The sequence below is a fragment of the Microplitis demolitor genome, chromosome 10 (assembly GCF_026212275.2).
Source record: "Microplitis demolitor isolate Queensland-Clemson2020A chromosome 10, iyMicDemo2.1a, whole genome shotgun sequence".
Lineage (NCBI taxonomy): Eukaryota > Metazoa > Arthropoda > Insecta > Hymenoptera > Braconidae > Microplitis > Microplitis demolitor.
In genome coordinates, this window is record NC_068554.1 from 8,505,475 (window position 1) to 8,527,814 (window position 22,340).

Sequence of the window (22,340 nt, forward strand, 5' to 3'; positions counted from 1 at the left end):
AAGAGGAGACATGTTCACTGTCTATGAAACCAAGACAACTACTAATGGTATTAAAGGAATTTCTTCATTAGCTGGTTTACCAGAATTCGATCTGAGTAAGGGACTTGTCATTGAGTGTTTACATGCGATTTTCTTGGGAGCTATAAAACAGCATACTAATTTATTTCTTATTGCAACAGATTCTCCATTTTACATTGGAGATCTAGTTAGTAAACAAAGAATTGATAATCGCTTACTATCAATAAAACCACCTTCTTGTCGTTCTTGACTGCCACGAAAATTAGAGATGTTTAATAACTGAAAAGGCTCAGAGTTAAGAAACTCGTTAAATTATGCTGCGCCATGCTTAGATGGCATATTAGACATGAAATACATCAAACACTGTACTCTTTTATCTCAGACTGTGCATTATTTAAATGGAGATTCTGTATCAACAACTGACCTTGAACACGCTGAAAATGTCATAGAAAGATACGTAACACAGTTTGAAGAATTGTTTGGGTTAGACCATATGAGTTTTAATCTACATTTATTACTCATCTGGTCATAAAATTAAGAATTTAGGTCCTATGTGGGCATATAATGCTTCTATCTACGAATCGTGGAATAAAAAAATTCTGGACAAAGTAACAAGTCCTCATGGAAGAGCTGAGCAAATAGTTACACGATTTTTGATGATCAAGTTAATAGAATCGACCGTTTATAGTAATGCTATTTCTGCTGATACTAAGAAATTTATATGTAACACTCTGGAAATGCCTAACCTGAATAATGAAATCGTAATGAATACAAATTTTCAAATACTGAGCAGCCTTGAAACTATCTTCCTCGAAGAAACTGAGCTCAATGAACTTCGAGAAATGGGTTATATTCCAAAAAAATCCCCGTCGTAATACACAAAAATCAAAGTGAATGGAATTGATTATATTAAGAAGAATGATAACGATAACCAATTTTGTAACTCAATAATATCTTACAACAACGAGTTTGGAGAAATATTATCTATTATTGAGTTTGAAAATGAAGATAATTGTAGAATTCAAGGATTTTTCGTAAAAGTTTACATTTAAAAAAAAAGTGCTTATGGTACAAATTATACTAAAGAAGTAGAAATAAGCAATGAGATAACTTTTGTAACCAACTTAAAATTAGTTCGACCTGCAACTCTAATATGTACAGACATGGGCATCTTTGTGTTTGATCTTCCAAATTGTTGGGAAACAGACTAATGACAAAGAGATTATCAAGAGTATGAAATGTATGAATTTGTCAAGTGATAAATAATTATTAATTTTTTATTATTTAATTAATTACTTTAATTAATAAGTGATGATATTTGTAAACATGCATTCTCGATTACGAAATGATAAAGTCCAGCAAATTTTATGAAAATTTCCTCACTCCATAACAACATTAGTTCAAGGTTATTCCAAAAATTTTACACTGTAAATTTAATAAGAAAAAAAATTATTTCGATCTTTGTTGATAGATAGAAAAGTTATGGAGTATAATAATTTTTTAATGATGTTTGGGGTCGACAATTTTTTAGTAAAATCATCTGATAACAGAGAGTTTTTGAATATACATGTCATTTTGCTAACTCAAACAGAAAAAATTTCTTTTAAAAAAATGGATATCGTTGTGGCAAGAAATTAATTTGTAGAAAATTTTCTACCATTTTATTTCTGAGTTTTTCAATTCAATTTTCATCCAAAATTGTTTTTTCCGCCTGTATGAAAAAACAATATATGGTTAAAATGTATAAAATCATATATATTTGCAACAAAAAAAATATACGAGATATAATGTATGATAAAAAATCATATAGAGATTCTTGCCGATTTAATATAAAATTATATACAGTAGTAAATATATATGTATTCCATATATGAAACGTTTTTTTTTATATTGAGCTATATATTAGGGTGTCCGTTATTTACCAAATTAGATTTTTTTACTTGACCATAATATAAATCATTTATTTGTGATCCAAAAATAACAAAAAAAATAAAAAAGTTTATTTTAATGCCGTTTAACTCTGCCTAAGTAATGATACATTCTCATTTTCGTACAACGAGAAAAATGTTATTACTTACTTAAAAATGAGTGCACAGCAATGACTAATGCATATTTTGTAGGAAATGATATATTATATATTTTTTTGTCTTATATATATTTTTCATGAATCCAACTGTTTAAGAGATATTGAAGGTCAAAGTTTAATTTGTTTAAAAAAATTGGCGTTTTTGTTTGAAGTGTGCATCAATAGTCGTGCCATCTCGTGAAAAATGAATCATACACGGCCATGCATGGCCGTATATGGTCATACATGGGCCCACAAACTTTTCTAATACAGTCACGCATGGCCATAGATGGCCTTGTATGGTTCATATATGGTTATGCATGACGGTAATAAAAAAGTTCCCGTGGAAAATGAACCATACATGGACATGCATGACCTATATGGTTCATATATGAAGCATGTATGGCCATACATGGGCATACAAACTTTTTTAATACAGTTATGCATTGCCATACATGGCCTTGTAAAGGTTCATGCACGGCCATATACACTCATACAAAACCATGTATGGCCAGACATAGCCTTGTATGGTTCATGTATGGCTAGCATGACTGTATTAAAAAAGTTGGTATGTCTATGTATGGCCATATATGATTCATGTATGGTCATAAATGGCCATGTATGATTAATTTTTCACGGATATATATATATATATATATATATATATATATATATATATATATATATATATATATATATATATATAAGAATTTCGCTAACTATGGCAATTACTTATAAACAAGATGTTGTAGTGTTAAAAAAATAGGAAATTTTTTTGATATCACTATCAGCATAGTGATAATTATATTTTGCTTTTTCGAAAGTGATTATATTCTTCGAACCTTACGTAGCACAATTAAACTTTGTTGTAACTGTCGGTCGTGTAGCCTAGTCGTCAAAGCGCCGGTCTCTCGTACGGAAGGTCCCGGATTCGCATCCTATTAAAGCGGGTGCGGTCATTAATAGGTCTAGCGTTTTTTCTCTGAATTAAAAATTTTCATTTTGATTAGGAATTCAATTGTTCGCATATCTGATAATCATTGCGTCGCCAAAACATTAAAAAAAAAAATGTTTTTTTTTTTTTTAATTTAGTTAAAATTTCTATGCATAGTCATATCAAGTCATATATGGCCGTATCGAGCTATGTATAGCCATACATGGTAATGTATGCGGTGCTTTTATTTATTGCCATTTTTGAAATAAAAACTACGAAAAAATTTATTCATTTAGAGGTAGACTCCATAACATTTACCGAAAACCAAATAAAATTTACAGTAGACTATGGTAAAATTTGTTAACAAAAAGTTTAAAATTATCTGACTTACCGACAAATGATTAGGTCGCGCCATTCGTCCCATGATTACAGTGAAATTAACGGTAATTTTTAGAGGAAATTTCTTTTCGTATAGTAATTACATTATTGCTTTAAAATATATAGTGGTCGACGTTAATATAAATGTATATATTACTAGTGTTAGATCGTCAATAAATGGTTTTTTAAATTCTCATATGATATATTTATTGTTAACTTAATCGCCATCTCGTACAATATCAAAAAAGTTTTACTTCAATCGGGTGTGAATGTCATACGCACTCTCTTTTTTTTATTATTATTTATTTATTATTATTTAATTTAATATTTTTTATTAATTATTTTTTATTAACTTCCCGCTAAGAAATTCGACGATTTTCAAAAATTTCGGGAAGTTATTGTTTTCACCCCGATTTTTGAAAATCGAGTTTTCATCAGATGTCGACGTTTTGAGGTCCTAGGAAGCTATTCTGACTATTTTCAGAATGATGTCCGTGTGTGTGTGTGTGTGTGTGTGTGTGTGTGTGTGTGTGTGTGTGTGTGTGTGTGTGTGTGTGTGTGTGTGTGTGTGTGTGTGTGTGTGTGTGTGTGTGTGTGTGTATGTATGTATGTAAACTCTTTGTAACTTTTTAACTAATGAATTGATTTGGATGGTTGAGGTGGCAATCGAAAGAGCTTGTTGGCCATCAACTTTCCCAAAAATTTCAGATCATTTGATTGAATAGACTCGAAAATGTTTGCGAATTACGAAAAACAAAATAATTTTTTTTTTTAGTTTTTTATTGATTTCTCAGAAATGACTCATACGATCGACTTCAAAATCTAATCAGCTCTAGTACTCAATAAAACGCGTCGATTGCCACCTCAAACATCAAAATCGGATAATTCGTTCGAGAGTTATCGTGGGAGAAAGAAATGGTGAAAAACGGTTTTTTCTAAATATTTTCGAAACGACTGACGCGATCGATTTCAAATTTTAATCAGCTCTAGAACTCAATAAAACGCGCCGATTGCCACGTCAACTATCAAAATCGATTGATTAGTTCAAAAGATATCGGCGTTGAAAAGTTAAAAAAATAACATTTTATGTTATTTTTTCCGGACAAATCATAATATAACGTACTAAAATGTGCCTGATATCATACCAACTCATCTTTTTTATGGTTTCTTTTGATTATATAATGTCATCGAACTTGGTTTTTAGTTTAAATCATATTATCAACAAAAAAATCGATGAAACGTAGTTTTCAATATTTTTATCGGATATTTCATATTTTATTGTTTCTTACATGAGTCAGAACTTATTTAAATCTTGATTTCGATCCCCGACATTGATTTCTGCCTCAATACACTTATTTTACTGAACATAATCAGGAACTAAATTTAAAAAACCGCTTCATTGATGATTTTCGATTCTTAAATTTTCAAACTTCAGCATAACAGGTAACTTGTTACAGCTTGAAAAGATCATAAAAAAACAATTGCATGTGATAGCATTTTCGAGCTCGAAGAGCTCGAAAATATATCTACACTAATGTTTTCGAGCTCTTTGAGGTCGAAAACAGCGGGAAGCTTTGGGGCTGGCCCGCAGGGTCAACCGACGCCCAGATTTTTTCAAAAGCATTTGATTGATTTATTTATAACAATTTATTGACAAAATAAAAAATATTTAAAAACCGGATGGTACAGAAACGTGGCGCCATATTGCCATAACGGACTTCCGTTGCAGTGTTATCCAATTACTTTCTAGTTGCGCCTAAAGAAGTTTTACTTCAAAAATTTAAAAAATTTTTGTCTCGCGGTATTTCTCATGTTTGCGCAGTAGCTGAGAGTATAAAAAAAAATTTGGTAAAAATGAGTCAAAACTAGAGATTTATTCTTCACGAAGTTGCAAAAGCCGTACAAAAATCACTGAAAAATTTCTAAAATTTTTCTGTTCCTTTCATTTATGGTATGAGTGTATATTTAAGAATATTCATATTATTATATTTATGCATAATATTAATTATCAAGTTTCCACCGGTTCATTATGTATTTAAGAATATTGATAACAATATAATTGTAAATAATCATATTTATTAATTAATTTTGAATTTCATTATATACTTAAGGATATCGATAATTAATAAATTGTATATCTAAATAGAAATTAAATTAATAATTTTTCAATTAATAATATTATGTGAAATAAATATTAAAATATAAACGAATAAACCCTCATCAAAATAATCGTTTTCTTTCATGTTAACTCTTTTTTTGTTTATTAACTCATTAGTATAACTTTTAAAGTCGTGGAGTTATTTTTATCATTGAGCTAGGTTTGCTTCGGCTTTCTTAAAAATACGGTTGATTTTTTAGCAACTACTCAGCACTTTATTTATTTTTTCGCTACTTATCGAGACGCTCATTTATTTGCTAAAAACGTTGCTATCAATATATGTTTCAAATTTAAGTAAACTTTTTCTGTATGTGATTATATTAATTTGATTGTAAAATAAATCTTCATTATTAAAAATTATCATACGATGTGACATATTTTGAATATATCGAAAAAAAATTCGGTGGGGTTGACTAATTCTTTATCACAAGTGTGTTAAAAATATGTTTTGATTGTGTCTTAATATGTATTAGAAATACGTATTTTAAATCAGATTGTTTTCATGATCTAAACAATCTGCTGGCGAAGTGCAAAAAAAGTCGTTCGTTATGTCCGAATTTAATAATTGATTAGAGTTTACTATATGATTTTTTTTCTTTTTTTTTTTTTTAGTGGCAACTGTATTAGAGAAACGTTACTTGGAGGCATTATACATGATTTTGATTGATGAAAAAAACCCGATGACTGTTGGGCTCGAACCTGCATTCTTCAGATCCAAAGTTTTTGACGCTATCCACTGCGCTGACCCGCGTATGCGATCGCGTGCGTGTAAAAAGTATATTTATCATAATACCAAAGAATAACTTGAAGAAATAAAATATACGTGATGCAATAATCGAAGTAATCTTTTTATAAATAAATTATTATTTTGTACTTTGTTTAATTTTTATCCAGTAAACAAAATATTGATTCATTCCAATTTTTTTCAATTATTAGTGAAGCCAGAAATTCAATATTATTTACCGATTGAAATGAATTGAAAAGAATTTAGTGTCGATGGATTTGTTTTAATTTTTTTTAATCGTGGAGCCAGAAATTCGACATTGGTTACCAATCGAATTCAGAGGAATTAAGAACTTTTGATGCATTTTAAGTTTTTTGAATTCTCTACGATACCAAAAATTCAAGAATTATTTATTCATTAAAACAAATAGATCTAAATTGATTTCATCGATGCGGAGAAAAAATCGAGGAATTGAAAATATTAAAATGAATTCTTTTTTCATCTTTTTTAATTCTTAACAATGAATTTTTTTAATCAGGGATTGTATTTAATGTTAGAAACTATTTATAGAATCCCATAAAGTTTTAGAAAATCATTATCTTAAGGCTATATTTGAATTTCGTAAAATTTTAAACATTTTTTTTTTAATTGTACTAAATTTTATAAAATGAAATACACTTTCATCATATTTCATTAAGTTGTATAAAATTCTATAAACTTTGTTTCATAAAATTGTATAAAATTATAAGAATGATTAGAGAATTTCATACAAATTTCTATCACTTTGTGAAATTTTATAGAATTGTATAAAAAAATTTTTTTTCGGAAATGGAAATTCTTAAGCCGTGGTTAACAATCAGCACTTAAATCGACATATTCAAACAAAGAATCAATGTAAGTGATAAAATTAAGGATTTTAGTGACTTTCGACTTGGATCGGAGCGTTAATATATAAAATATCCGAGAAAAATGTTGACAATGCTGTTTTTTCAATTTTTTGTTAATAATATTATTTAAATTAAAGTACGAGTTGCATTTCATTATGTGGTGATCGAGAAAGACCATAAAGATATAGATGTGGTATGATTTTGAATACATTTTATTACATTCTATTATAATTTTATCCGGGAAAAATGACGTAAAATGTTATTTTCTAAACTGTTCGTCGGCGATGTCTTTCAAACCAATTAACTGATTTTGATGTTCAATGTGACAGTCGGCACGTTTTCTTCAGTTCTAGAGCTGATAAAATTTTGGGTATAGTTGGTTCAGTCGGTTTAAAGATATTTGCGAAAAAGCGTTTTTACTATTTCTTTTGCTGATCAAATCTCTTGAACGAACTAATTGATTGAGATGAATGAGGCGGCAATCGACGCGTTTCGTTGAGTTTTAGAGCTGTTAAGATTTTCAAATCAATTGATCGAGCCATTTCTGAAAAACTTAAAAAAAAACTATAAAAATTTAAGTAAATCGTTATTTTATTCGTTTTAATCATCAATATCTTTTGAAATAAAGAAGTGATTTTGACGTTTGAGGCGACATTCGACGCAGTTTTTTAACCACACACGTCCAATGAAAATTTTTTATCTTTTAGCTTAACGATTCTAATTTTGTTAGAAAAAAACACTTTTTTGTAATTCTTTCGACAACGGTTTCGATTAAACTAACAGACCGATTTTAATGGTGAAGGTGGCACTCGATGTGGCTTATAAAGTTTTAAAGCTGATCAGATTTTGGAATCAATTCATCAACTACATTACGTTATCAGAAAAAAATATTTTTGATAAAACTTTATTTTTTAAATATCGCCGAACGTACCGAATCACTTGTGCTCAATTTTTTAGAAATTATTAGAATTAATGCCCTGCTTGAAACGCTACCTCAAAAAGCAGAATCAGTTCATCCGTTTAAAAGTTACAGAATATTTCGGAGGAAATCATTTCTGACTGAGAAAATTTTTCGTTCTTATTAACGAAGCAAACTTTTGGAGCAAGAAATTTTTTTTCTTAGCATAAGCATCTTTTGTTTTTACTTAAGCAATTTATTTTTCGGAGCAGAAGAATTTTTTTCGTTCAAAATGTTGATTTTTTGGAGTAAGATGACTTATTTTCTTTAGCCAATAATTTGTTTTCTTAATCCAGGAAATTTTCAATTTTGTTTCAAGGATAAATTTTTTTGAAGCAAGAGAATTTACTGTCTTGAACCAAAAAAAAGTTGAATTATGTGTTTTATTTTTTTTTTTAATCAAGAAAAAACATTTCAAAGACAGTATTTTCCTTGAAGTTAACTGTTCTTCTGTGTAGGCTAAGGAAAATAAAAATGTTCGCAAAAACAGCATTTTAGTACGTAAATGACTTTAAAACTATCTTGTTAGGTGGTAAACTCTAGAAGTCTGTATCACCCTATAAACAGTTTTTCCGCAGATAAAAAAATACACATATTTCAGAACATAGTGTCGAATAACATATTTCAGCGACAGTCAAATCGCCGGTGACCTCTCGTCTACTATTCTCCGCAAATAATATTAACCTACAACTCCCATTTATTTCTTTCAGTGCATTGAACTTTAATGTTGTAATACTGCTGACACATTTTTAGTAGCTGTGTACCTCTTAAGCTGCAAACAAGTGGGTAATTCCAAATTTTTTTATAGCACATGCGCAATAAAAATACCGCGCCCTAGTGGTGATAATTTAAAAAACAAACATGAACTTCTATTCAATGTATATTTATCATCACATGTGTCGTCATTCGACTTGAGTTTACTGTAATAAGTAGTTGCATTCGAATTGTACTTGTCTCTTTCTAATTTTTTCTATCGTTTAAGTAAACTTTACTAGAATCACATTTCTTAAGTTTTCAATACGTATGAAATTTTGCAAGTGAATATTAATCTGATCGTTTGATCTCTTATTACAAACTTATATTATGTTCAAGAATCATTCAAGCGATAAATTATTGCGTGTTATCAATAAGCAGTGAGTCATTTAATTATTTAATTCTAATTATAAACATCTACAAATTAATTTATACTTAAATTATCACCATTATTTTTTGTTTTCTTTTTTTTTTTTTTTTTTTTTTTTTTTTAAATTCTTTTTTCTCTAAGGCCAAAAGAACAATGGAAGAGAGAGATAAAAAAAAAATACGTCATTGACAACAACAAAACTATATTTGAAACAGGATGATGATTGTATATGACGATAAGATATTTTATCTTCTACTTTCAATTTTTTTTACTTATTTAATTCTTATCTGCTATCTTCAAAAATACATCTTTTAAGTATTAAAAAAGAAATGATGCAAAACACAAAAATTTGTGACTTTATAACATAATTAATAATTGAGAATTTCAATAATATCGAAATAATAAAGTTATCAATATATTCCTATTTCAAGTGTATTCTTTTTTTAGCTACAAAAAAATTAAAAAAAAAAACAAACATTTATTGAGATAACCATACTCTCTAAACGTGAATGAGTAAAATAAGTGAATATCCACTATTTTAGAGTGTCAATCGAACTACTTTTTGCAATTAGTGGTTCGATTTGCACTTTGAATTACTGAATATTCACTTATTTTCACAAATTCTTGTTTAGAGAGAAGATTCAGTTGTTAACGAAATTTTTCTACAAACTTACATGGTATATTTGTCGATAAAAGTTCGAATAAAAAGCAAATCGGCATTGACGAAAATTTTATTTCTCATGATAATCGATCTCACTTATCTGAGATGTTTTTGTCCCATACGAAAAAATTTATAACCTAAAATATCATCAGTTATAATTATCATAATTTGAAGTGTATTGTCGAAATATATCCGCAAATTATAAGCAACTTTATAATACGTTATAATCCAAAATATATTTTTAAGCTTACATTCGCTGATATATTCGCAAATTATAACCGGAATAATAATAAATTATACCCCAAAATGTATCTTCAGAGTTACATCCTTAGATATATCCGAAATTATAACCAACATTATAATAGATTATACCCCAAAATATATTTTTAGAGTTATATTCTCAGATATATCCACAAATTCTAACCGAAGTTATAATAAACTACATCCTAAAATATATTTTTTATGTTCCGGGAAGAAAAAATTATGTCATAATATATAATCAAATATATAATTATACATATGATTATATAAAATTATACAATTATATATTATATATATAATCATATATATAATATATAATTATATAATTTTGTAGAATTATACATGATTATATCTGATTATTTTAAACTTTTCATTGTAAATTATATAAAAATATACATAATTATATAAGTTTATATATCGTCTTATATAACTATATATAATCATATATTTTTATATAAATATATATAAATCTGTTATTTCAAATATAATTATAGATATTTTTACATTCGATCGAAAAAATTTTATATAATTATATAAAATTTTATACAATCGAGTTTTAGGAAATTTTATTAAATCGCAATTTCTAAGTGAATATCAAGATGTGCGGGTGTTTGAATCATAATATTTTGTGAAATAATTTAGATACGACCGAACAACTTAAAACTATTCATAAAAACTGCAAAATGATTCATAAGAAAAAGCCTATAAAATTTTTTAATCTATTACCGCATTCATAAATGTTATAAAGAAAAAATTTTTTTTTTAATTCTTGGAAATAGACTAACAAGACCCAAAGCGGTATGACAGCTCAAAAATTTCGAAGTTTCAATGATTAAGTATGTTATAAAATACTCAGATATAAAATTTAAAAAAATTTAGTGAAGTTAAAAAGATTTTAACTTCTCATTTTTTTTTAACTTCCCGCTAAGAAAATCGACGATTTTCAAAAATTTCGGGAAGTTATTGTTTTCACCCCGATTTTCGAAAATCGAGTTTTCATCAGATGTCGAGGTCCTAGGAAGCTATTCTGATTATTTTCAGAATGATGTCCGAGTGTGTGTGTGTGTGTGTGTGTGTGTGTGTGTGTGTGTGTGTGTGTGTGTGTGTGTGTGTGTGTGTGTGTGTGTGTGTGTGTGTGTGTGTAAACTCTTTGTAATTTTTGAACTAATGAATCGATTTGGATGGTTGAGGTAGCAATCGAAAGAGCTTGTTAGCCATCAACTTTTATTATAACTTCTTATGAATAGCATTAACTTTTGCTTTACGTTTTTAAATCCCTACTCAGAACAAAAAATATCGAAATTAATTTTTTTATATGATAGAAAAACAAGTGTACAGTGCCAAAAATCGGTACGGACAATAATTTATAGCAAAAAAAAAAAATTTTTTCATTTTCAATAATTGAAAAAAAAATAGTAGCCACAGAGTTCCCACGACCGGAAACACCTAAAATGTTGTGGAATAAATAGTAGTTTGTTGACGAAAATTTTTAGGAAAATCAAAATATGCATGATTTTCAGAAAACGAATTTAATGTTTTAAAATTCAAAAATAACGCGGAGAAATTTTTTTAAAAAATCATTTGTATTTTTTTTTTTTTTTTTATAAAAAGTACATGGAATAATGAAACTTTTTTATTCTATGAGTTTTTTTATTCAAAATATTTTTCAAAAACCTATGAGCAAAAAACCATGAAAAGAGCGGTTTTTTTGAAAATTTCATATCTTTTAAACCGATGATTAAAAAAATGTTGAAATTTAGGAGGATGAGTTTTTTGAAGTACTAAAAAAATCGAAAAACAACGGAAATCAAAAATTAAAATTCTTAAAACCGTCCGATTTGACGTGGAATGCCCCATATGTAACTTAATAAAGTTATGTATAATTATATATTTATATTTCGATTAGAATTTAAAATTGTATTTGAAAATTTATAATTTAAATTATAAGTGAGAGTTATAATCTATGGTTTATAATTTGGATTATAATTTAAAATTATATCTGAAAAATTATAATTTAATTTACAATTTTGAAATTAAAATATGATGATTGTAATCAGTGTTACCAACTCGAATTTTTTCAAATCCGTAGAATTCCGTAGTTATTTCAAAATATTCGTAGATCTCCAGACGCTTCTTAAGGATGAAAAATTTTTGGTTTTGTGATAGAATAGATCAATTTTTCAGAAAATAGATCTACGGTAAAATCCGTAGAGTTGGCAACACTGATTGTTATCTCGATTATAATTCTAAATTATATCTCACGTTTATAATCTTGCGGCAAAATGTCACATAAACTAGGATATGTCCAAGTTATAATCATGGATACATATTTGACTACATTCACGGTTATAAATATTTCGTATGGAATGAAACAGTATTATCACGTAAATTGAATTAACAGAGATTATCCTCCATCTATATTAATATTTACGATTTATCTATTTTTGTCAGTGAAAATTTAGTATTATCATAAATCAGCACATTCAATAAAACTACTCTCTAATGTGTTCCTTAGATTATCATTATCAAATTTTTATAAGTGAATTCGATTTTATAATGCAATAGTACAATGCAAAACAATATACGAATTATAGTCAAATTTTCTGTATGATTTATAAACAGAATAGACAATGTAGAAAACAAATATTTTTGCCAATAAAGTACCTAAGTAATAGAACTCTCTCTATGAAAAAATCGTATATTCTAAAATTATAATGAATAATATAGCACCGTTTATATTATAATATAATCGGTTGTTGAAAGATTATGTTCATTAAAATAACTATTTTTCTCTGGATTTAATTATACAATTATACAGGGTGATCCAAAATTAGTTTTACATCGGTGAGATTTAGATTGAGAAGATAATCCTGAGCTGAATGTTCTTGAACAATATTTCTTAATTTCAAATATTGTGAGAATTATTAAATATTTGAAGTTTATAATCAGAAACGAGCTCTAAAAATTGAAGAAAATATAAAAGAATAAATTATAATTTTGGCAGCGTTGCACGTAGTCAAGTTCACATCTAATTATTTTATATAGAACTAAATTCATATATCAATAGTCATTCATTTTGAAACATTCGAATTGGTGAATAGCTAATATAACCAACCAGACAAAATTCAAGTCTCAAACCAAGTCGAAATTCGAGACTAGAGCCAAAACAGCAACCACGACTTAATCCAAGACTAAGAGCAAAGAAATATTTTAGACAAAGTGTATAACGTAAACCGTTTTTCTTTTCACGACGGAGACGTGAAATAAACCCGGAGTCGTATTTGGTCACCCAAGTGTATTAAAAAAATTATAAATAACAATAATAATTATTACTAAAAACAATAAACAATTTTTAACAAACTAAAGATGTGCCTGGACCAGCTCCTCAGGCTGGGTTAGTGCACGAGGGCGCCAATCCGTTTTTACAAAGTGGACAAAACTAATAACGATCAGGGGAGAGATCACGGGACAAAATCTTGAGCGAGAATGTATGCATCAAGCGGAATGACAACCAAACAAATATATGATGAATAAAAAAATAATAATAAGGAATAATTATTACTAAATATATCCAGGAAACAAACAAATAAATATGGGCTATCACTGGTTTCCTTTTACTAAAGTATTCAATTCAAAATATATTTAAATATACTCCAAAAATGGTTACAATAATAATCAATTCAATTCAAATAATTTTACCCAGAGAAATAATATTAAACACTTAACTATACTTTTAAAATAATATATGAAATACTAGTGTAAGACAAAGAGCCACACTTGCTATCTTTGTCTAATTCTTTAAGGAATTTGCTCGACGCGTCTACGTACATGGAACGTACGCCAAACGAATTCAACTTATTATAACAATATAACTCAATGTCAATTATTTATCAAGCAAATACCGCGATCAACTCTACCGAAGGACCAGCGATAGCCGATGCAACAAATGAAGATACAACTGACTTGCCGGCGTTGATAACAATTAACTTCTGGAATTTTTGAATAATATCACATGAACTATATTTTTACTTCATATAACAGAATATCAATTATCCAAATTAAATAAAGTTTAACTATTTAATTTTACAAAATTACGGCAACTGGGCCAGAACAATTTTCTCAAAAATAATCACGGACAACAACACGTCCTACCTTCACAAAATCCCGGTCCTCTCTGACTATATCTTTCCTTGATTTTTCCGAGGGAGGGTAATCACTCACGTGTTATCCCCTCTCATGACCTCGGACCTGAAATTATCAATTAAAATAAAACATATAAAATTGTCACACTACCTGAGTTATATCATACTAATAAATCGAATAATATATCCTATCAATAAACATAAACAGAATCGGTACTATCTCTTTCAAATAATAAAATAATAATTAATTTAGTGCACCACGTGGCTGGATAAAAATATTGATTTTTATCCCCACTATATCGACTTACTCTCCCTTCGGTCGATATTTTCATCTATAACATACGCGCACGTGTGCTACTAACTGAACTGAAAATATCGATTACGTACATAATTTTCAAAATAATTATCAAAACATATATATAAACACAATAAACAATAATATCAATAAATCCATAATTAAATTATACTAAAATAATCGATCAAAATAATATAAATATTTGAATAATAATAAATTATAATAAATAAATGCGCTTGATTTGAGCTAGGAGGTGTTGTCAAATTCACGGCGAGATGGAAAAGCGCGCGCAGCGATTTACGTTTGAATCGCTACGTGACAAATGTTCAAAATAAAAGTTATATTGAAATTGAAAACAAATTCAAGACTAAAATTAATACGAAATTCAAGACAAAACCTCAGACCAAATTCTAGACTAAAGTTTTTTACGGATGGCTACATTAGCTATTCTGTAATGGGTCCACTTGTTTTATTAATTAAATTTTGGTCTCAATAAAACAAGGGCCCACACACGTGTAAAACTTAAGATGTCTTACGTACCTGTGCAGCTATGCTCAGTAATCTCAGGACGAGGATAACTCCGTATTGGACTACGCCGTATTAAAATTAAGAGAGATATCTTATACCTAACTTATCAGGAAGGTTGTTATTAATTAATTAAGTGAATATGTTCAATTTAACACATGAAACTATGGCATTTATTTAACAAAGCCGCTTTACAAATAGTGAATGAAACTATGAACAATAAAATTATGTATGACGGTTGAAACTGACTCGACTGAATTTATTAAACTGATTGACTCGACGAAATTTAATTAAATGTACGACTTCTCAATTCAAAAAATATCATTTTACAAATAAAATAGTTAACCCGACAATAATTAATCGACTCGACTTACTCCAACAATCTCCAATCCAAACCAGTCTTTCCTCCAACCAGTTTCTTTCAAATACACCAGGTCCAATCCACAATAATTATTAATTATAAAATTTAAATAAACTTAATTTAACTCAATTAAGATAAGCTTCCACCTGAGGTGGGCTTATGTGCTCTTTGCCCATTATAAGTATAAAATATCAGCATGTGTAGTAGTAGTCGTAGATGGTAGTTGTAGTGAAACCAAGATGTTAGTGGTAGAGCACGTCCGCCCACGGCGGTTGCTGCGAGCCAAGAGACCGACAGCTCGTCGTTTCTAGGCCTCGCACCTCTCTACTAAGGTTGGCCAACCCCTAAAACCAAACGTCGAAAAACTCGACCTTAGCGACCCCGGCGCATCAGTGACTGTATTTACTACAATATTGACAGTTGTTGAAGAAGGAGGGTGGATCTTTTGTCGCGAGTCGAAATTAAATTTAAATGTAATGTGGAGGCATTCCACCCCGTTACAATTCGCCAATTCGAATGTTTCAAAATGAATGACTATTTATATTTAAATTGAATTCTACTTAAAACAATAAAATGTGACCTTCACTACGCGCAACGCTGCCAAACTTATTATTTATTCTTATATTTTTTTTCAATTTCTAAAGCTAGTTTCTAATTAACCACTGTGAATATTTAATAACTCCCGCAATATTCAAAATTAAGAAATATTGTTCAGGAATTTTATGCTCAGAATTATCCCCTCGATCTAAATCTCCCTGTTTCAAAACTAATTTTGGACTACCCTGTATAATTAAAATATACAAACATGATATATAATATAACATGTCGGCATATGTTCAAGCTTACGATATTTCTTTTTTGTATGTCCAAGTTTAATTTCTAAGAAAAATTATTCATGGAAGCATTGATAATAAATATTTTTGTCATTGTATAATATAGAATATACTATATTACCACCCAAAAAAGAACTTATCACTCTGTCAAATAACAGAGGAGTACTCGTGCCAAAATTGCTTCTAACATTTGAATATAACAGTTCTGAAATACGTTTCTTACCAGGGACACTACAAATGGTGGGCGCGATCTCGTGGCGAGCATAGAACTAATTTCGCTGCTGCTTACAGCACCGGTGACTTCCCTCTCCTACATATATACATGTATAATTTTACTCCCAATCTATTTTCCTCTTGGATTGACTATTTTTTTCTTGGTTACAGCATACAAAAATTTTTGCGTTCAAAAAATAGCACTTATTCCGAGAAAATTTATTGTCTTCAAACAAAAAAACGTAATATTGCTTCAAAAAACTAACACATCTTTCTTAAAAAAATATATATTTAGAAAAAAAAATTCTTAAAACAAGTAAAATTTTTTTTTTGTTTAAGCATAAAAATATGTTGACTTGCGGAAAAAAATTTTGATTCAAGGTAATTATTTACTACGTACAGGAAAATTTTAATTTTCTGAATCGTTAAAAAAATTTCTTGTATCAAGATTAATTTTCTTGGTTCAAGTGAACTGTATTACTTTGTGAAAAATAAAATGTAGGAAGGGAAATAATTTACATAAAAGACCCTATCCGTTCTATGATAAGTCTGATAGTTTTGCCAAAAGTCAAATAATACTAAAATTTACTATGAATCCAACTTTGACCTCGAATAACTTTCGAAGAATTATAAGAGATCTTTTTTGTAGAGCGTTCAATTTTCAACACCAGTATTCATTGATTTTTCCGATACACTAATTCCCCGATGAGTGATAAAATTTTAAACTGTAAAAAAAATTTTTCCTATGTTATTTAAATTGGAAATCGAAAAATGCGATGGGCTACCTCTAAAACTTAAATTTAAGAGCCGATCTTCTAACAGAATTTTTATTTTGACATGTTTCATCAATTTCTGGTGGTGCCAAAAAAAAATGTTATTTTTCAGCACACCCTAATTTTTATATTATAAAATAATTCTCACTTTTAGTATTGATTACAAATACATTTTACAATTATCTGATGTTTTTGTAAATTATAACTACATAGAAAAAATAGTTAACTCGAATCCGGAAAAATCCGGAAAATCAAAATTATCTTGCACCAAATAAATAATTATTTTGTTGTTTTTATCTTAAGTCAGAATTTTTTTCTTCAAATCGACATATTTTTATGCTTAAATTATGCATTAAGTTTAGTAATATTACAATACAAAACAATTTTTATTGAAAATTATTTGTAATTTAGTATATGTATTAAGTATACAATAAATCAAATTACAAATAATGTTTGCAAATTTCAAAAACTTTTAATTGGAAACTAGTCAATGGTTCAGTAAAATTATAAGACTTGTAAGAAAAATAAAAATTTTTGGCGAAATAACAATGGGTTCTGTAATTTACAAGTCAGTGTTCTAAAAATACTGAAAATATTTGTAAACTTTTAATGACTGTATTGTAATTTCAGTTACGATTTTTTTTTTGTAAATTTACAAAAAATTGTAGTAAACCAAATTACAAATAATCTTTGTAAAATGTAAAAACTTTTAATTGGGAACTGATCAACGGTGTGGTAAAATCACAATACGTGTAGGATTACTACGTAAAGATAATAAAACACCAACTCATCTTGGTAGGTTTCCTAACACGTTTTGGTATATTACTCGAATTGTATTGTATATTGTATTGACAGTACACTGATTTGTAATTTTTCTCATATTTTGTTTTGTAAAACTGTTATAATTTTACCACAATTTTTAACAGTGTAGCCTTGATGATAAATTTGATAACGTACCCAGAACGAAACTACACATTAGCGTGACCCAAAAAAACCGACTATTTTTGTTTTGGAGTCTCGTATGAAAATTTGTTGGCTTACGATGTTTTAAGAAGCCTCTCCAAAAAGCAGCTTGACAAAAAATTTTCAAGAGTTCACCCAGGCAGGAAAGTACAACGAGTCCAGGATTGGTTCAACTATGTTGAACTCTGGGCCAAGTTTGTAAGCCAGCCTTGTTCCAGGCTTGGTAGAAGTCTAGAATGATAACATCGTGCTAATCCTGGTTGCCAGCCCTGACCCATGCTTGCTTGCCAGACTTGGCCCATGCATCGAAAAAATAAATAAATTTAATTTAAAAAACATTTTATTATTATTCAAGTACTAGAGTTTGTGATCATTGACGTTCAAGCTATATAAGTGAGGTAAATGATGTAAAAAAAACTCAGTGAAAATTCTGCTGGGCTCTGAGCGCGAACTGTCGTCCTTCTGATTGCTGGGTCTGAACGCTGGCTACTAGACAAACCTAATAATGTTGAATTGAAAGTTTATGTTGTGCTTATTTATTTTACTACAACCCCTCGGCTTTATGAAATATACAGAGCAATTTAATTAATATTTTCGATTAAGAAAAAAATAAATAATAATTTTGTATTATTTATATTATAATTACATAATTTTTAAAGATAAAATTTATTAAATTTAATTGATTATTTATCAAGAACCCAGCCTAATTATTTTACTCTACCACCATTATTGAAAATAGCATTTATTATAAATATTCATGAGTTATTTATTAATTTAATTAATTTTTATAAGTAAAATTATGAAATTACGGTTGTTGATTGCAAATAATAACGAATAAAAAAATGTATTTATTATTAATTGTAAATAATTTTAATCATAATTCTAAAATATTTATTCATTAAAACTTATTTTAATTTAAAAATAAATAATTATTAATTTTAAAAACCGAAATAGTAAGATAATTGGATCATTGATAAAAAACCTAGATTAGCCAATTCTGTCTCAAGTATGGGAAACTATAGGTATATCTGAACATGGATAAGCCTACCTTGGCCCAAGTCTGAGTTGCCATTGAATGATCAAGGCAGAGTAACCTAGTCTTGACTTAAACTCGGGTAATCATTGGGTTAGCCAGGGCTAGGTTACCCAGTCCTGGTCCAAGCCTGAGTCACCATTAAATGGCCAAGGCTAAATTACCCATTCCTGGCCAAAGTGTGGGTTTCCATTGGATGGCCAAAATAGGAGAATCCGGTCTTGGTCCAAGCCCATGTAATTATTGTAACGGCCAAGGCTAGGTTACCCGGTACGCTCATTTTTATCCCCCGACAAAAGATCCCCCGAAAAAATATCTTTAAATATAATTTTTACAATTTTTCTGAAAAACTCGTACTCTAAATAAGTAGTTATTTTTTATTTATAAATTCCCACAATTTTCCTGAAAAACTCGTACTCTAAAGAGGTAGTTATTTTTTATTTATGAATTTCCACAATTTTCCTGAAAATTAAGTACCCAAATTAGTCGTGAATTACAAATAAACATTTAAATTTTGGCGGTGGAATAGTTTTTTTTAGAGTGCTGACATCTAGTGCAGACTGTATCATATAATACTTTATTTTGGGTTTGCCATCTAGTGTCGGATTTTTATCGTTTTGAACAAGATTATATCACTGACGTTCTTACGATATTACCATCTATAGATTGATTGCTTTGATCATCAATTGTACTATTTATACTAAGCGTATTTCATAGCAAAGAAATTATATTTATAAAGTTGGTGCAGAGTTTATTTTGATAAAAATGCCGCTTGAATTTGTGAATTTACAAAAAAATTCCAACATTTTATTTCATGACGGTATTCTTTATTCCAAAAAAAAAAAAAAAGTAAATAAAAATAGTATCACATGACGATGTGCGTCTAATAAAAATTAGTACGTTATAATTCATACAGATTCTGAAATGAAAACAGGTATGTCATATTTATATTATAGGTTGAAAATTTTTCCAATCGTATGAATTTTTTTAAAACATAATCATGTGTTTTAGGTAATATTGTCGGTGTAATTCCAGTCCATAATCATGTTGTGGATACTGCTGCGATTCAGGCCAAAATGTTGAAGGCGAAAATTATAAAAAAAGCTAAAAGACCTGATTCGAAACCTTCCGCTATTATTTTGGCGGCACTGCGAGGAGTCTTATCACCGGTTTCTGCATTACTGCCCTTGACGTCATCAATTAATCGATCTATTCAGCGTGTCCGAGTCAACTATAATCTTAGTACGTTAACCCATTATCACGTGGTGACCTTATACTTCTGGATGACTTTAAGAAGACTCATAATAAATAGTTATTTTTACTACATGACAGTGGTGGTGACCGTAAAAGATTTTTGTTATTTTTAACGAAAAAAATTTTTGTTTTTTGAGACGATGTGACCAATGGCTGAGTGATGGAACTTTCAGATCAGTGCCTAACATATTTACTCAATTGTACACGATTCATGGATTTAAAGATGGTAAATCTGTGCCATTAGTATATTTGTTAGCGCCTAATATGTCCAAATGTACTGATGTAGAATTCTTGAGCTTAATCCGTCAAAGTTTGCCGAATTATTCACCGTTACGTATAATGATGGATTTTGAAAAGGCATTTATTGGCGCTTGTGAAGAAATTTACCCGAGAGTTAAATTTTCGGGATGTAATTTCCATTACAACAATGTCTATGGCGACACATTCAAATAACTGTCCTGCAAGCTAGATATAATTCTGATGTGACATGTGCTCTCAATTTGAAGTTGCTAATGGCATTAGCGTACGTTTCAATTGATGATATTGTTAGTGCTTTTGAGGAGATTATTAGAAGTGATTTTTATGAAGCTAATCAAGATATTTTGAATGATTTACGGAATTATTTTGTCCCTACGTGGATAGGTAAACTACGTCATAATCAAAAGAAGCGAGAGAAGCCGTTATTTGAATACAAATTATGGAATTATTATTTAGCTATCTTTAATGATCTGGATTCCGTTTCCGGCTTCGGAACTGTCAACACCGTAGTGATTAACCCCGAGTGAAATTAAGCGAAATAAAATAGTAAACGTAATTTCTGCCTGCTAGTATTCATCGATACAGTGATGGGACCCCCTGGAAGCGATTATAAACATACGGGGAAGCGCGATTACTCCATCGTAGATCTACAACCATAATATCGAATTTTGGATTGGAGGTTAGAATACACGAAAACAACACAACGTTCACTCAGTGACACTTGTCGTAAACGTCAATAAATCCGACATATTAAACAGTGTTGCCAATTGAGAAAAAAAATTTCTACCATATTCTACTATTGCGTTTCGTTACACGTAGGGAAATATAAGATGGAAGGTCAAGTCCAAATATTATTCGAAAAAATAAAATTGGAGATGCAAACTCAAAATGCAGAATTGAAGGATTCTATAACAAATAGTATTATGGAAAAAATTGATGATAAATTAATCCCTATTATGGAAGAAAATAAGAACCTGAAAACTAAAGCAGAAAAACTGGAAAAAGAAATAGAATACCTTAAGAGGGCTGAGAAAACCAACATCATAGTATTCGGCTTAGAAGAAAACGAAAAATCCTCTTATGAACTAATACAAAAGCTCAAGGAAACCTTCAATCAAGATTTGAATATTAAAATGGAAGAATACGATATCAACAAAATTTATCGCTTAGGAAATAGAAAGAGAGATAGCAACAAACCGAGACCGGTACTGTGCTCGTTTACAAACAACTGGAAAAAGACCAAAATTATCAAAAGTAAAAAGAACCTAAAAACTATATCCATTTCGGAGGATTACTCGAAGGAGGTGTTAGAAAGAAGAAAAGAGCTGCAAGCCAAGTTAGCTGAAGAGAGACAAAAGGGTAATATAGCTTATCTGAAATACGATAAATTAATTGTTAAAGAGAACAACTACAGCCAAGAAAAAAGAAAAAGGGAAATATTCGCTTCACCCTCTTCAGAAAATAATCAACCAAAATAGCAACAAACCGTAAACACAATGAAGACCAACAGGACAAATGCTTTA

General features: G+C 29.1%; 1 protein-coding gene across 1 annotated transcript in view; it reads left to right on the forward strand.

Moving 5' to 3' along the window:
* Window positions 1-8,953: 8,953 nt before the first annotated feature.
* LOC103570558 (ras-like GTP-binding protein RhoL) overlaps window positions 8,954-22,340 on the forward strand; it is a 145,869-nt gene continuing 132,482 nt past the window's right edge. The window contains exon 1 of the mRNA XM_053742268.1: window positions 8,954-9,255. The gene's annotated coding sequence lies outside the window, so the exon portion shown is untranslated. The remainder of the gene's footprint in view (window positions 9,256-22,340) is intronic.